This window comes from Triturus cristatus, chromosome 9, assembly GCF_964204655.1.
Source record: "Triturus cristatus chromosome 9, aTriCri1.1, whole genome shotgun sequence".
In the NCBI taxonomy this organism is placed as follows: domain Eukaryota; kingdom Metazoa; phylum Chordata; class Amphibia; order Caudata; family Salamandridae; genus Triturus; species Triturus cristatus.
Window position 1 is genome coordinate 741,508,742 of NC_140592.1, and position 17,728 is coordinate 741,526,469.

The 17,728-nt window shown below is 49.1% G+C and overlaps 1 protein-coding gene and 1 long non-coding RNA gene across 6 annotated transcripts in view; one reads left to right on the plus strand and one right to left on the minus strand.

Annotated features, from left to right (window-relative positions):
- The window catches only part of LOC146798698 (uncharacterized), a 103,133-nt gene extending 93,989 nt beyond the window's left edge, over positions 1 to 9,144 (minus strand). Inside the window, exon 1 of the long non-coding RNA XR_014968750.1 lies at positions 9,009 to 9,144. This is a non-coding gene — a long non-coding RNA (uncharacterized LOC146798698). The remainder of the gene's footprint in view (positions 1 to 9,008) is intronic.
- The window catches only part of LOC146798697 (nuclear RNA export factor 1-like), an 801,269-nt gene that overhangs the window by 358,861 nt on the left and 424,680 nt on the right, over positions 1 to 17,728 (plus strand). The window lies entirely within an intron of this gene.

A 17,728-nucleotide genomic window follows, 5' to 3' on the forward strand; every position in this document is an offset into this window, starting at 1 on the left:
GCTTGACTGGGTACTACAGGAGGTTTGTGAAGGGATATGGGTCCATTGTGACTCCCCTCTCAGAACGTACCTCCAAGAAGATGCCCAAATAGGTAAACTGAACAGTTAGTTGTCAAAAGGCTTTTGACACCCTGAAAGAGGCAATGTGCTCCGCACCAATTCTCAAAGCTCCAGACTATACCAAGCAGTTAATTGTGCAGACTGATGCCTCTGAGCTAGGGATAGGAGGGGTCCTTTCCCAGACCAATGATAAAGGCCAAGACCAACCCGTTGCTTTTATAAGCAGAAGGCTTCTCCCCAGGGAGCAGCGTTGGAGTGCCATTGAGAGGGAGGCCTTTGCTGTGGTTTGGTCCCTGAAGAAGCTGAGACCATACTTGTTTGGTACTCACTTCCTAGTTCAAACTGATCACAGACCTCTCAAATGGCTAATGCAGATGAAAGGTGAAAATCCTAAACTGTTGAGGTGGCCCATCTCCCTACAGAGAATGGACTTTATAGCGTAACACAGACCTGGGACTGCCCATGCCGTTGCAGATGGACTTTCCAGGTTCTTCCACTAAGACTATGAAAACTCTCTAAGGAAAGGTTAGTCTCTTTAATTGGGGGGAGGGGGGGGGGGTGTTGTGTGGGAAAGTACCATCTTTCTGCCTGCATGCCCCCACATTTTGCTGAACTGCTGATGTAATTTGACTGAGTGGGCCATGGACTCCTGCCAATCAGGTACCCAGGGCCTATTTTCTTTCCCTAAAACTGCATTGAAGACCAAACCCAATTGGCACTCAGGCCACAGGTCAGCCCCTGGTAAATGGTACGACAGGTACCCAGGGCACTGTGACCAGAGAAGGCCTCTAAGGGCTGCAGCACTTATTGTGCCACCCTTGGAGACCCTGTACCATTAAACTCATACACTGCCTTTGCAGGCTGCGTGTTTTGGTGCAGAACAAAGTGAAGAGTCGACATCCCTGTGTGCCATGTCTACAACCCACTGCCCTGGCATAGACCAGCCACCCCTCTAGGTGGGTGCACTATACCAGCAGTGAGGGTACAGGTGCATGAACCCTGTACCCCTGCAGTGCCTAAGCCAATTCTTAGACATTGTAAGTGCAGTAATGCATATGGTGCTGGGAGTTTGTCATTACGAACTCCACAGTACCATAATTACTTTACTGAAAACTGAGAAGTTTGGTATCAAACTTCTAAGCACATTAAACCCACACTGATGCCAGTGTGGAATTTAATGAAAAATGCAAACAGAGGGCATCTTAGAGATGCCCCCTGAAAAATGACTTAACACTAGTGTCCAGACTGAGTGGCTGCTCCCCAGCTGCCACCCCAGTCATGTTTCTGGACTCCTGGGTCGAGAGCCTTCTACTCTCGGGGGTCTGAAACAATGCACATCCTGGGACGAGGTGCCAATCCTCCTCCCCCAGGATGGTCACGGTCCACGAAGGGGAAGCTTCAAAGGCTTTCCACCTTTGTGAGCTTCCCCAGGCCTTTTGCTGCTCCCAGCAACTGTTCACCACCGCTTCTGACCCCCACTTTGCATGGGAGAGCCGGCGGGACAACCAAGTGAGGAAGGGAGGTGTGTTCACCTTTGCCAACCCCGCCCCTTAGGTGGGGGTGGCGAGGTGAACCACAACTCTCAGTCCCTGCCATCTTGCAGATGGGGGACCCAGCCAACCAGAGTGAGGCATATGCCCCCCTCCCACTGAAGGGTGGCATAATCAGGTTTATACCCACCCTAAGGAATGGACCCATTGGTCCTAACCTTTTACTTACCTGTAACCTCCGTAATTTTAGTATTTATGGCCACCCCTGAACCTTGCCTCCTCAGACAAGCAACGATCAAGAAGAAAAGAAGAAAGACCGAACAGCCGTGCCGAAGCTAAGAAGAGGAGGACGCCCACTGACTTGGCCCCAGCCCTACCGGCTTGCCCCCACCTCGAACCTGCAGAAGCAAAACTCCTGTGTGCCCTGCAGCCAGCAACCTCAAGAACCCCGAGGACCTGCCCTGCCTTCCAAGGGAAAGACTTTGTCTCCTGTGAACACTGGATTTTTTCACCCACAGGCTCCTGCTCTGGCGATATCCTCGAATCTGCACCACTCTGCACCCAACGCCCCCCGCCCGAGTTCAGGTGGCCCAACACCACAAAGAGGTTTCCCTGGCGATCCTGACCCAAGATCCAGTGATCCCTGACCTGCCTCAAGCCGACGCCTGCAGCCTCAATCCGGAGGGTCCCCCCAACCGCGACCCGGAGCTGTTAAGAAGTTACGACTCTAAAATTCACCCCTGCACCCAATGCCCCACGGCCTTGGGTGGCCCAACCGACGGTGTCTAGCCAACCCCCAGCATCCCATCTTACCTGTCCAAGTGGTGGTCGCTCTCAGAAGACCTTCGTCCCCGAGCCTGTAGTGTGTTTGCAAACTGGAGAATCCCCATTGAAAGTAACAGGGCGCCAAACACCAAAACAGCACCCGGCCGCCCTAGTGCAGCTGACGGTGTACCTTTGGTGCTAAATTAAACCCCCATTTGCCCTCAGCTAAAGTCCAGAATCTTTGCTCCCACAACCTTGTGGCCTGCTCTTGAGCAGCCACCAACCGGAGGCCCCCTGGATTACATTGGGCCTCAGCACTCTGCACCCGTCCGCCCTAGTGCCGTTGAAGTTGCTTTGAGAGTGCATCCTCGACCCTGGGAGACTCCTGAGTCTAACACCAGAAAACCAACTTCCACAACAAAGTACTTACCTGTTGACCGATAACTCTATGTTCGAGGCATTTGAGCTGTAGATCACATACTTTGCATACTCCTGCCATCTAGTGTTGGGTCCGGATGTTTGAAAGTTGTTTTTCTACGAAGAAGTCTTTCGAGTCATGAGGTAAGGTGACTCCTCCTTTCGGTGATAGTGTGTATGGATATCGACTCCATTGTTAGATATTTTTTTCCGCCATGGGGTTCGAACGGGAATTGTTGTGCTCCGGTTCAACACCGTTTCTCGGGATCCCCTCGGTGCGCAATTCACTTACCCTCGAAGGTATTGTTATTCGATCACGTTTCCCATTCTCCGCGTATCGTATTGGTTTCAGAAAACAACTCTTTAGATCGGACACTTCGTGGAAGGCCGTCGGGCCTCTCCTCGTCGGGCCACCTCGTAGTCGATGGGATGGACTCCATTGTGTGCAACTTGTTCCTCTCCCCGGAGCACAACGAACAGGACTGTGACGTGTGCAAATCGTTCCGATCCAAGACAACGCTTCATGACCTTTGGGCTCGACACCACAAAATGCAAGAACAAAACATCGGCTCCACTGTGGGTCTCTTTGGAGAATACTCCGCACAAGACCTCTACGAAGCGCAAGGAGCCGAAGAAGAAGAGGAGCTCATTTCCGTGTCAGAATCAAAGTCCGACATGGAAGAGGACATTCCGCAAGGTGAGCGTACCGTGAGTACTGATCCTCCCCTGCCCAAAACTCCACCTCTGCCAAAGAAAAAGGCTCCGGTCCCTCCTCTGCCTTCGGGCCAAGGTGGGCACCGAGAACAAGTTTCCAACGCCCCGCCTTCCGGCTCGGGACTGAGTCGGCCACATTCAGGCATTGAACCGAATCAATCGGAACCGAAACACATTTCAGAGCCATCTCCTTCTGTACCGTAGCAGAAACCATCTTCGGATCCGAAGACTTCGCCGCCGAAAAGTTCGACTCCAAAAAGTTTAGCACTGAAAAACAAAACGGTTCTGAATCCATCAAAAGAGCCTCGCTTCAATGTCCTGCCCTTAATCCCGGACCCGAAACAAAAAACTGGTTATAAATCCAAAAACAGGACATTTCATGCCAAATTACCAATGAAACGGAAACTAGACACTGAGGACATTTACCATATCCCTCTTAAAAGGAAGAACGTTGGTACTAAAACTTCTCCTCTTCCTCTATTACCTCCTTCCCCACGTAACCCAAATTTGTTCATTACACCTACAAATTCACCCATACATTTACCAAGACCACAAACACCTGACAATGACAACCAGGATGATGGGGATGGAGTAAATCTAGATAGTCCTGATCTATGGAATTACTATAATATGTTATAAGATTTTATTAAGCGCACATTTCACCCGAGGGTCTCAAAGCGCTAGCCTATCCCAAAAAACAGTAGAGGAGAAGGAATGAAGAGAGCAGGCAGAAGGAAGAGAACTCCGAACAGCCAGGTTTTGAGAGCCTTACGGAATTTCCAATGGTTGGTCTCCATACGTAGATGCAGAGGGAGTGAGTTCCATAGGGTGGGGGCAAGATGGGAAAAAGATCTCCCGCCATTTCTGGCGGTACGAACCTTAAATGGGATAAGAAGATGTTTATTGGTGGATCTAAGAGTTCTGGATGGGTTATACCTGATCAGTTTTTTTGCAAGATAATGTGGTCCATATCCAAAGATGGTTTTGTGGACCAGACAGTTGATCTTAAATGTTATGCGTTTCCTGATGGAAAGCCAATGAAGAACTCTCAGACTTGGCATCGAGGGGGATTGAGAGGGTAGGTTTAATACCAGCCTGGCAGCTGTATTTTGGAGAATTGTAATTTGGTTAGGAGCTCTTTATTGATGTAGTCCATTAGGGCGTTTCTATAGTCTAGCCGACTGATGATTAATCCTTGAACCAGCGACATTCGAGATGACAGTGGAACCCATTGGAAGATTTTACTAAGACTGCGCATTAATCCATAGCAAATACTGGCTACACGATTGACATGATCAGTCATGGAGAGGTGATTGGCAATCAGCACCCCTAGGTTATGAGCTACCGACTTGGGAGATAGACATGGGCCGAGATTGGGGGCCACCAATCACTCGACCACAAGGTTTGGGCTTTGCCGAAGAGGATGATTTCCATCTTGCTGGCATTGAGTTGCAAATGATTGTTTTACATCCAGATGTGTATATCAGACAGACACTTCATGAATCGAAGTTTGGTATCAGTCGGATCTGGGCCTAACGTGATTAGCAGCTGAGTATCGTCGGCATACAACACTGTGTCGAAGCCGTATGATTTGATCACACTGGCTAGGGGTGCCACGTACAGGTTGAAAAGTGTGGGGATTAAGATAGAGCCCTGGGTGACACCCTTGTCTATAGATTGGCTACTGGAGACAAAAGTACACACATGCACTTTCGAAGTTCATTCTGTTAGATAACTCCTGAGCCAGTTCAATGCAGTGCCCCTGACACCCATCTCCCACAGACGATTCACAAGAGTCCTGTGGGAGATGGTTTCAAAGGCGGCCGACAGATCCAGTAAAACCAGGATGGCTGATTGACCAGCATCAAGGGGGAGTCTTATGTTGTCATCTACCTCCAACAAAGCGTTTTACGTACTATGTGAGGCCTGAAACCCAGATTGAGAGGGGTCCAGTAGATTATTGCTCTCCAGAAAGGTGGTTAGTTGTTTATTAATTAGCGACTCCAGGACCTTCCCAAAACAAGCATTTACAATGCAATAGATCTCGCATTACTTAAAGTTTGAGCTAATTACGTTGCATTAATTGGAACGCCAATAGCTCAAACTTTTAGTAATGTGACACTTATTGCATTGCAAATGCTTGTTTATCTCTGCTGACCTGCCGAGGGTCGTTCCCTTATTTACAAATGTAATGTCCAATAAGGGCTGTGGCACACATTGAGGATATCAATTATGCATGAATTTGTGTCCTTGAGTGTGTGTGCTGCTTGCCAATGGTACACGAAAATCAGACAAAAAATATAAATAACATGTAATACAGGCAAATAATTCCGATCTACACAATATTACTCTAGCTTAAAATGTCCCTGTGACATCACCTGCATTGTTTAGACAAGTGCCGGGGGGAGCCCCGTAGTAAGAGCTGTGAGCGGGAGACCAGGACATCCCCTTCCATAACAAGCACTGACAAAGCCAATAGTTTGGTCCTTGGTGGAGTGAAAAATGTGTTTTGTGTGATTCTGATGCAGAGCTATCCCAGTGCCACTGTCACTGTACTGTGCATGAAAAACTATCAGTTTACAGAGGGGAATAACAATTTGCTTAAAACGTAATTAGTCTGCCATGCATGCACCAAAGTGCAGCATAATGGACTCTCCGAATGTGGCACAACATTTTTAAAATACTATGTAAGTCCGCGCCATGCTCCATTTTGGAGCACTGTGCAGGGGGCATGGGTGAGGGGGGGTGTCTTTCAGTGAAACACCAAGTAGCAAGGCGGCTCAACGAGTTAAATGCTCGCATCGGACACCTGCAGGTTGATAGTTCGAGTCCCAGTATGCCAATTGAGACTATCAATAATTCATTGGCCGGTTAATTAAGTCCCATTACAATGGATAATAGTAACAAGTGTTACTCACAGTGCTTAGAGGCAGCAAAAGTACTATTAAGTTAAAAATGCCAATCTGTACAAATTACAATCCTGACCTTATTAATACAGCTCCAGGCCAGAGGTAGGGCTAGGGTGAGGTAATATTAATTTCCTTGCAGACTTTGACTCGTTCAGTGAACAGTGTTTGCTCCTCCGGTTTAGGTTAAGATCAAAACCTTTGGTCACATTCCGTCCTGCACTTCAAACTGCTTAATCTGAGTGTACCTTCCTAAAGTGCAGCTATAAAAGGCCCCTTTGTGTCCCAAACAGATTTTACCGTCCTCTGTGCCCAAGAATAGAGCGCCATCTCTGCTCGCCTCACAGATGTACTGAGCTCGAAAGTTCCGGATGCTAAACTGAAGGGATCCGGCTGAGACCAATATCACATTACACCGTGTTTACACACCATGGCACTTGATTGGGCACCCTGGCCACGTGCCACCGATAACAATTATGCTCTGTTGCTCTTTCATTTAGGTTGCCTTGTAATCCGGTTTTAGAACAAGAAACAAAAGCAGTCAGCCGTACCCTATGCATAAAGAAACAAGCCGGAAGTCAGGCGCCCTTGCCCGGGACGTGGGCGGGGCCTGCTCCGGCAGGAAGAGAAACGGCGTGCCATGCTAATGCGGGGCTCCCATGCTGAAGGGAGAGCCCCGCGGTGGCGACCGGAGTGGAGCGAAGCCCCGGGTTCCAGGAGGGGGCCGAGGCTGACTGCGGCGGCCGAGGCTGCCCACGGCAGCGCGGGGCTCCAGGGAAGCCCCGCAAGAGAAGTGCTGCAGCCGCGAGGAGGAGCCCCCCCAGAAGAGCAGCCCGGTGAGTGAAGAAGGGCTGGGGGGCTCCGTGTGGGCTATTGTTGGTGCCTGATCGAGGCACAGCGTCCTTTTGGCATTCTGAGCAGCCCCGTCTTGCAGCGGGCCGCTCCAACAGGGCTGACATGTGGTCGGAGGGGGACAGGAGATGTGCACGCCGCGTGGCTGTAAGCGCGTACACCAATTCAAATCCGCTAAGAGCCTGCGCGTGCCCATCTCCTGTCCCCCTTCCGAGGCAAGTCAGCAACAATAGATCTCGCTGGCGACATCAGCGCTTCGCGCTGCGTTCGCCAGGCGAGACCTGAAAAGGAAGAAGGGAGAAAGGCCAGTAGTTATTTGGGTCCTAGGGGTCCAGGGTAGGCTTCTTTAATATGGGCTTGACCATAGCCGCTTTCCACTTTGTTGAAACGGTTGAGTGTCGTAAGGATGGATTAAAAAGCTTGCTAAGGCCTGTGAGAAGGGCTGGCCCAATTATGGACAGAATATGAGGGGAGACTGGGTCGGTGGGGGAACCTCATTTAACCTTACAGAGGGCAGTACTGGCTTCCTCTTGGGTGAATTCAATCAGGGACGTAGGATTGGAGGTATGATCACTGACGGACCAATGGTATTGATTTTCACCAGCCTTGTGGGGAAAGAGGCTGCGGATGTTGTTGATTTTGTCCACAAAAAAGGTGGACAGAGTGTCTTCCCAATCTTGCGTAATGAGTTGTTCCGGCTGACATGAGGTGGGACTGGTAAATTCTTTTAATATTTTATAGAGTTCTTTGTGCGAGTTGGAAGCCTTATTTATTCTGTCACCTAGATAGATTTTTGGGCCATTGCTATATGATCAAGGTGTTGTCTATGGGTAGATTTATAGGCCTGTCTGCCATCGGCACTTTCGGAGTGCCTCCACTTGCGTTCTGCTTTCTTGGTAGCTAGATAATTGGAATTTAGGTCAGCAGTGAACCAAGGTGACATTTTGTGAATACGTTTGACTTTTATTACGGGAGCAATGATGTCAAGGGCCTGACTGATTGCTACCTCAAAGATTCAACGGCAGAATTAAGGTTGACTGTATTGAGCTGGGAGGGTGGAGTGGTGAAGTGGTGAGAAAAAGTGACTACATTGACTTTCTTCAATGGTCTACTCAATATTGGTTCTTTACATGGGTTGCTTTGCATAGAAACTGTAAGGAGAATTTTAATTGGTGATGGTCTGACCAAAGGACTGGAATTGGAGACTCCACTTTAATGTGGGAAGAGTTGGTAAATAGGAGATCGAGTGTGTGGCCTGTTGAATGGGTGGAGCCAACTACCAGCTGATTGAGACCCAAAGTATTTAGGCTCGAGATTAGTGTGTTGGTATGAATATCAGTGTTGTTCCCTGGAAGGGGGGGAGGTGTCTACCCTGTAAGGAAACACTCACACACGTTGATTTCAAGAGGAGGGAAAGGGGGCTTTTTTTGCCAACAGTCTGTCCACCAGATGGAAAAATAAATAAATAAACTAGTCAGTCTGTTTTAAGAAGGTCCTTCTCGTCGTCACCGGTTCCAAGACTCGAGGGGGGGTTGCTGCAAGGTTCGCATTTGACGCTCCGGTCGGTGATCCACGTGGGCCCAGAAGTGTAGGCAAACTCAAAAACAATAGAAAAGAAACCAAGGGTCAGTGGACGGCAGCTAGAATCCACACTACAGGGGGGTGGGGGGAGAGAGTGTGAGGGGATCACCGTTTCTACTGCAGGGGTGGAGAGCAAGAAAGTGAAAAGAGAAGCGGTGTCCTCCCGCTCTGCTAGCCATTCCCTCCTGGTTTTTTTTTCGAAATTCAGGATGCGTTGACGTACCTGTTGCAGCCACCCTCCTCTAGGAGAGTGGCGGGTTGCAGTGCTATGTCGGACCCTGCCGATGCTTTTTTCTGGCTCGGGGAAGGTTCCGGTGACTTCCAACAGCTGGCCAGGCAGGCGGTCTCCGGTAAGGTGCTGGAGCAGCAGCTTCTCCCTTCCCGCTACGTCTCGCTGCTCTTCCGCGGTATATCTGGCTATAATGAGGTCCTCCTTCAATTCGGCGGGGCCAGCTGATAGGACCCAACACTGCTGACGTCACGCTTCCTGATGCCTCCTCCTGCCGGCTTCGCTGATGTTTAAAGGGACCGGCCTTGTCCCGTACCTGTGTCATCAGGATATCGGCGTTAATAAGGGACTCTGAGTCCTGCTCCTCATGCTCCTCCCGACACACCCTTTCCCCAGAATTTGCCCGATCAGGGTAAATAGGGAATCGGGACAGGAAGTCTGCATTGCCTTGCTCAGTGCCTTTACGGTGACGAACCTCAAATTGAAAGGGTTGTAGGGACAAAAACCACCGGAGCACCCGGTTGTTACATCCTTTGTTTCTCTGTAGCCAAGTCAATGGGGCATGGTCAGTATATAACACGAAGGGCCTGCCTTCAAGGTAATATCTGAACTTCTCTATTCCCCATTTTACGGCCAGGCACTCCTTCTCTATGGTTGGATAGATTCGTTCCCTGGGAAAGACCTTCCTGCTGATGTATAGGACCGGTCTCTCCAGGCCCTAGCTATCCAGTTGGGACAATACAGCACCTATCCCCACACCGGAGGCATCTGTAAGATGAATGTTTTACGAAAATCGGGCGTCTGTAGCACCGGTGAGGTGGTCAGGGCAGTTTTGAGGGTGTGGAAGGCCTCTTGCTCCCTGGCTGTGGGTGAGTTTAAGTGTGAGGAGGAGGCTGACTTTTTTAGCAGGTCGGTGAGAGGGGCTGAGTTATCCGCGAACTGGGGGATGAAACACCTATAATAGCCAACCAATCCCAAAAAGGCCCGGAGGTCACGCTTGGTGGTGGGGAGTAAGGTTTCTTGTATGGCCTTTACCTTCTCTGTTTGGGGTTCTATTAGACCCTTCCCAAGCAAATACCCGCGGTATTTCACCTTCTGGAAGGCAAAACGTGACTTCTTTACATTGATATGAAAATGCGCAGATTGGAGTTCGGTGAAAATGGCCTCTAGATGTCTCAGGTGTTCATCCCAGGTCTTACTAAACACCACTTTATCGTCCAAGTAGGCTGATGAATAGGCCAAATGACGTCTCAAGAGGGTGTCCATCACTCTCTGGAAACTGTCTGGTGCACCATGTAAACCGAAGGGCAGGACGGTGAAGTGGAAAAGGCCATCGGGGTGGAGAACGCTGTTTTCTTCTGGTCCTTGGGGTTTAGGGGTATTTGCCAATAGCCCTTGGTGATGTCAATGGTGGAAATATACCGGGCCTAATTCATCCACCCTGGGAAGAGGATAGCCATCCTGCTTTGAAATACGATTCACCACCCTGAAGTCAATACAGAAATGGATACTACCATCCGGTTTTGGTACGACCACTATCAGTGAGCACCAGTTACTATGAGAGGGGACCAAAATTCCGGACTCCAACATCTGCTTCACTTCTTTCTGAATGGCCTGTAGCCGGGCCTCGGGGACCCAGTAGGGTTGTTGTTTTATGGTGACGCCCGGTTGAGTGGGGATTGAGTGCATTGCCAGATGGGTTCTTCTGGGTTGGTCGGAGAACAAATGGAAAAAGGACTTGGGTAAGGTATGGATACTCTTTGTGTGGTCTGGAGTCAATTCGTTATTGATTATAGTGGTCTCGACGCTTGTATCCGCAGTGGAGACCAGGTGTGTTTTCTTTGGTGGGGGCCCTAGCCACTTCTTAAGAAGATTAATGTGATACATCTGTGTTTTGATTGCTGTGAGTGGCAATAAATAGCTGGTTTTGCCTATTTTTCGTATCACGGGAAAAGGGCCCTGCCGCTCTTTCTTTAATTTGTGGGTGGATGAGGGGAGCTGTATTAAGGCCCAGTCCCCTATCTGTAGTTCTCTTAATCGCTTGCCCTTATCGTATGGCTGTTTTTGTCTTAACTGGGCTCACTCTAGGGAGTCGTGGGCGAGGGTTCTTAGTTTGTGGAGGCTGGCCTTGACCTGATTGGCGTACTCAAGCAGGGTCTGGGCTTTTTGAGCACTGCCTTTTTCCCAACTCTCTTTGGTAATTTCTAGGAGGGTTCTTGGTTTCCTTCCGAACAGTAGCTCGAACGGGGACATTCCTAAGCTACTTTGGACCTGGCTTCTGATGACAAACAGGGCTAAGGGAAGAAGCTGGTCCCAGTTCTTCCCGTCTCCTGTAAGGAGTATTTTAAAAGTTAGTTTAAGGTTGCCATTGTATCTCTACCAGATCATCCGTCTGGGGATGATATACAGATGTCTTTATGTGCCTAACATTCAGTTGTCTGCAGACCTGCTTCATCAGCCTTGAAACGGAGGGGGTTCCCTGATCGGTTATTATGTCTCGGGGAAACCCCATCCGGGAGAACACCTCTATAAGTCTCTGAGCTATGGTAGTGGTGGTAGCAGAGTGTAAGGGCAAAGCTTCGGGATACCTGGTTGAATAGTCAACGATCATAAGGACGTATTGATAACCCCTGGTGGATTTGGGGAGGGGACCTATAAGGTCCATACCCACTCGGTCAAAAGGTTTCCCTATTATGGGGAGAGGTTGCAGGGGGTCTTTCGGTGGTATGTAGGGGTTCTTCTTTTGATATATGGTGCACTCCTGACAATACTTTCGTACCTGTGCATGGACCCCTGGCCAAAAAAAACTACGGAGGATGGACTGTGTTGTCTTTTCCGCCCCACAAAGGCCTGCAAGAAGGTGTGCATGAGCAAAGAACAGGATCTGATCCCTAAAAGCAGCGGGGACAAGCAATTGGGGTTCTTCTCTTACCTTGCCCACCCGGTACAGAAGTCCCTTCTTCTCTATAAAACAAGGGTATACTCTTTTTTGGGAGCAAAACGGTGTCCATGGCACTTTGCCAGGCGTTGCTAAGACTGCTGTCATTAAGCTGGGCTGTCCTAAAGTGGGTGTCTATGGCCCAGGGTTCGGACGTCAAGAGGCTGTTCTGGGGAGGAGGAAAAGTTGAACTATGCTTCAAAGTCCCATACATCAGACCAGGAAACCAGGGATTGTCTATGCCTATCATTAGAGGTTCGGGTAGGTGGGGTAATACACCGATATTGGCAGTGACATCTAGACCCTGTTCGCTCTGAAGTCTAATACGGGCCAGGGGGTATTCCCTAACATCCCCGTGCACGCACCTGATGCTAACATATTTTCCCGGCAAGAAAGAGGAGGGGGGTACAAGTCCATGTCGTATTACTGAGTGTTTGCAACCAGAATCTAAGAGGGCGGTTTTACGATGGTTGTTTAAACGCACACTCACGTAGTACACTGGACCGGTTTACTGGGCGTATAGTATGGACTGCGGTAGGTAGCTGACATCCATTGGCTCTTCTTCTGATTTTTCTTTTCGTTTCCTACAAAACCTAGCGATATGGCCCCACTCCCCACATTCAAAACATTGAGGGCCAGCAGAAGGCACAGCTTCTGGACGGCTGGAGCGTGCTTTTGGAGGTTCTGAATATGATTTTGTTGTTCTCTTCTCGGGTTTCCCTAATTGGGAATGCCTTGGAGTCTTATCGGGTTCTTTAACGGCTCCTCTGTTCTGTGCTCTTGCATTCAACGTAGCTATTTCCACAGCATGCTCGAGTGTTAGGCCTGCATGTTGGCGTAGCCACCTCTGTGTCCTATACGGCAGTGAATCTAGATATTGCTCGAGATAGATATTCTCCATTATTTTTTCTCGAGTCGAGTCCAGAGGTTTAAGCCATCTATCCGCAGCGTCTTTGATTTTATAAAATAGGGTCTTCAGGGTATCGCCAGGCACACCCCTCTTTTGCCTGAAGCGAAGGCGGTGTACTTCATCATCAACCCCTAGGCGGTCGAGTATTTCACCTGTCTGTAGGTGGCCGTACCATCCCGGTTGACTATTTGATATGCTGCCTGGGCTTCCCCAGTGAGGAGGGGTGCCAAGTAGAAAGACCAGCGGTCTGCAGGCCAAGCACTGGCCCTTGAAGCCCATTCGAAATTCAAAAACAATGAAAGCGGGTCATCTCCAGGGACGTACTTCTGTAAGGGTATAACCGTTCCTGGCAGGGCAGGCGCCTTTCCTTGTCCTAAGGCTTGTAGAAGCTGGGTCTGTCCTTCTTCCAGCTTCGTGACATTTTCTGCTTGTGTTTGTATGGCCGAAGTAAATACTGCACGGTCCATCTCTGCCTGATTTGCACTCTTTTCCATGGCCCACTTCAGCTTGCTCTGGGCCTCTCGCATCAGGGCTATAACCTGTACCATTGCATTCTCCACTACTTTTGTCATTCCCTGGAAGAGGGGGGGGGGGGTCTATCCTGTAAGGAAACACTCACACGCGTTGATTACAAGAGGAGGGAAAGGGGGATTTTTTTTGCCAACAGTCTGTCCACCAGATGGAAAAATAAATAAATAAACTAGTCAGTCCAGTTCAAGAAGGTCCTTCTCGTCTTCACCGGTTCCAAGACTCGAGGGGGGTTGCAAGGTTTGTATTCGACGCTCCGGTCGGAGACCCACGTGGGCCCAGGAGCGTAAGCAAACTCAAAAACAAAACAAAAAGAAACCAAAGGTCAGTGGACGGCAACTAGAATCCACACTACAAGGAAGGGGAGAGAGAGTGTGAGGGGATCACCGTTTCTACTGCAGGGGTGGAAACCAAGAATGTGAAAAGAGAAGCGGTGTCCTCCCGCTCTACTACCCGTTCCCTCCCAGTGTTTTCACGAAATTCAGGACGCACTGACGTACCGGTTGCAGCCACCCTCCTCCAGGAGAGTGGCAGGTTGCAGCGCTATGTCGGACCCTGCCGACACTTTTTTCTGGCTCGGGGAAGGTTCCGGTGACTTCCGACGGCTGGCCAGGCAGGCGGTCTCCGGTAAGGTGCTGGAATAGTGGCTTCTCCCTTCCCGCTACGTCTCACTGCTCTTCCGCGGTATATCTGGCTGTAACGAGGTCCTCCTCCTTCAATTCGGCGGGGCCACCTGATAGGGCCCAAACTGCTGACGTCACGCTTCCGGACGCCTCCTCCTGCCGACTTTGCTGATGTTTAAAGGGATCGGCCTCGTCCCGTACCTGTGTCATCAGGATATCGGTGTTAATAAGGGACTCTGAGTCCTGCTCCTCATGCTCCTCCCGACAATCAGATAAAAGTTCAGCATGATGGTTAAAATCTCCAAGTAGAAGAAAATTATCAGCAGCCAATACATGAGGCGCAATGGTCTCTATCAGATGATTAGTAAAATTGGTGTTGGTGCCAGGAGGGCGATAGAGTAAGGCACCTCTCCAGGACCCCTTGGTTGAGCATTCCATTTTAAAAATAGACTTCTCCCCAATCCAGAAGGAAACTTTCCATTATACTGAATTTTGAATTGGCCCTGAAAGCAATTGCTAGGCCGCCACTTCTCTTCTTGTTCCTATCAAGTCTGATCAGTTGGTAATCGGGGGGAAGGCTGTCGCGATGTAAGGGAGCGCGGACTCATGGAGCCATGTTTCTGTAACAAAGAAGAAGTCAGGTTTCTCAAAATCTAACAGACACTAGATTTCAAGGGCGTGTTTAGGAATAGAGCGGGCATTACAGTATAACCCTGTTAGTTGATTAGGTAAGTCTATCGGATTGCCACCTGAGAGATCAATGAGGCATGATTTAGAAGCGGGGGCGGATAATTAAAGAATTCTCTTTTTACCAACAGTGGAGCATACTAACGGGGAGAGACTTATGGGCTTCTCAGAGCAATTGGCTCTCTTAAGTGCGCGGAGTTCTTGACTCAAATACTGTATAATGGCCATGAGTACAAACAACTTTTGTGGAAAATGTAGGAAGGTAAGTGTGGATAGTAGGGAAATAGCAGCAGGAAAGGCAGCCAGAGTGTCTGGCGACGACCAGGCGCAGATGGGCGCAGACAGGCTTGACTTTGGCACGCCCCTGCGAGCGTCCGCGCAATGTGCTTTCTTAAGACAGGGTAGGAAGTGGAAGGGAAGAGAAAGGCGGCTGTGTCTAGAGCGCTGGCCGTGAGGTGAGAGTGACTTCCGGTGTAAGGAGAAATTTGGTGGTGTGAGTCCCTCCGCTCAAGTGGCACAAGCTGTGGCGGAACGGGGACCGCACATCAGGGGAAAGTAAATGAGAGGAAGTTAAGGACGGCGCTGTGAGTTTTTTTTAAAAGCTAAAAAGAATGCTAAAGCAATGAGGTTAGGCGCGCGCAGTAAGTAGCATAGTGCCGCGTCTAACCTGGTTCCCGATTTAGGCTGCACGTCCGCACAATGTGGTTCCTTAAAACAGGGTAAGAAGTGGGAGGGGAGAGAAAGGAAGCCGCGTCTAGTGCGCTGACCGTGAGGTGAGTGTGACTTCTGGTGTAAGGAGAAATTCGGCGTTGCAAGTTCCTCCGCTCAAGCGGCACAAGCCATGGAGGAACGGGGACCGCACTTCAGGTGAAAGAAGATGAGAGGAAGGTAAGGACTGGGCTGTGATTTTTTTTTAAGAGCTAAAAACCATGCTAAATCAATGAGGTTAGGTGCGCAGTAAGTAGCGGAGTGCCGCATCCTACCTGTTTCCCGATTAATACAGATCCAAGCAATGACCCAGTCTTATACCCTAAAAAGCCTTCTCCATCTGACGATAATGTAGGGTACATAGATTTAATCAATAGGGCTGCTGAATACCACGGAGTGCAGCTTCACAAAGATACTCTTGAGGAAGATTTTCTTTTCGAAATATTGAACTCCTCCCAAGGTCAAACTACACTTTACCTATGTTAAAGGGTATGCTCAGACACATGAACGACATTTTTAAAGATTCGGTTCGAGCGAGAATCCTTACACCAAGGGTAGATAAGAAATATAAAGCTGCACCATCAGATCCCATTTACATTAGCGGTCAGTTACCTTTAGACTCCCTAGTAGTTTCCAGTGCCCTTAAACGGGCGAACTCACAAACATCAGGGGACGCTCCTCCTCCGGATAAATAATCCAAATTATTAGATGCCTCAGGGAAAAGAGTGGCTGCGCAGGCAGCCAATCACTGGCGTATTGCAAATACACATGCCCTATTAGCAAGATACAATAGAGCACACTATGATGAGTTAGAACAATTCATCCAATACTTACCTGATAAACACAAGGCGAAAGCACACAACGTGATTCAGGAATGGAAGTTAATTTCCAATACATTCATTAGATGCGCCTTGGATGCAGCTGTCACTGCTGCAAGGGCAGTCAACACTAGTGTTTTATTAAGAAGGAATGCCTGGCTTAGGATTTCAGGGTTCAAACCCGAAGTGCAGGCTTCTAGTTTAAACACGCCTTTTGATAAAGAGCATCGTTTTGGTCCTACTGTAGACAATTCATTAGAAAAAAATGACACAGATGTAGCAAAATCTATGGGAGCCCTCCAGTCCCCATCCAATCGGGGTTCCTTTCGGCGCTTCTTTTACCAAGAGGGCTCCAAAAACATATCTACGGACAACGCCTCTTCCTCCTATAAAGGGAACAATCAGTCGTCCTCTTCAAGAGGATACTTTTGAGGCGGATATCGAGGCAATAAGTAAAAAGGGAAGAGGTATAGGTTCCACACCCCGTACCACCTCCACCTCAACAACCAAATAATGACTTGCTTCCCCTTCCCGCTGATCATTCCACTCCTGTCGGGGGACGTCTTTCTCAATTCCTTCCCGTCTGGAACACATTAACTTCATACAAATGGGTACTAGGAATTATCTGATCTGGTTATTGCCCGGAGCTTACAAACAATCCTCCAAACATTCCTCCACGGTCACACAAAATGTCACCAGAACATCTACACCTTCTCAAACAAGAGGTTCAGTCTCTCCTGGAAAAGGGAGCTACAGAGCCTGTACGATTACAATATCAAGGGTCGCTAATCAAAGCCAGTTCTTACCCAAAGTGTCTCAAGCACACTCAAATAACACTGCAATTGCTGCACAAGATAGGATTTACAGTGAATGTGTTGAAGTCCCATCTCCAACCCTCCAGCACACAAACATATTTGGGAGCCACTCTGGATACTCTCAAAGCCCTAGCCTGTCCCAATACAGCCAGGATCTACAATATTAAGACTCTAATTTCCCAGTTTCAACCCAACCAATCATTACCAGCTCGAGTATGCATTCAGCGGCTGGGAATGATGGCGTCTTGCATCATGATAGTTCCCCATGCAAGACTTCATATGCGTCCCCTTAAAAAATGCTTAGCACGTCAGTGGAATCAGTCTCAGGGTCGATTGACAGATCTAGTGTTGGTAGACGGCCTCATCCATCGCTCTCTGCAGTGGTGGAATCCACAAAACGTATCCAAAGGGCGCCCCTTCATCGGCCCAGTTCCACAGACAGTGCTAACAGCATACACATCGCTCACTGGTTGGGGAGCTCATCTCCAAACTCACACAGTTCAAGGTTTGTGGACCCAGAAGCAAAATCAACTTCACATAATCATCTAGAGCTGCTAGCAGTGTTTCTAGCGCTCAAAGCCTTCCAGACTCACATTGCAGGCAAAGCTGTCCTAGTCCGCACCGACAACAAGCCAGCCATGTACTACATACGAAAACAGGGGGGTACACACTCTCCCCAACTGTCAT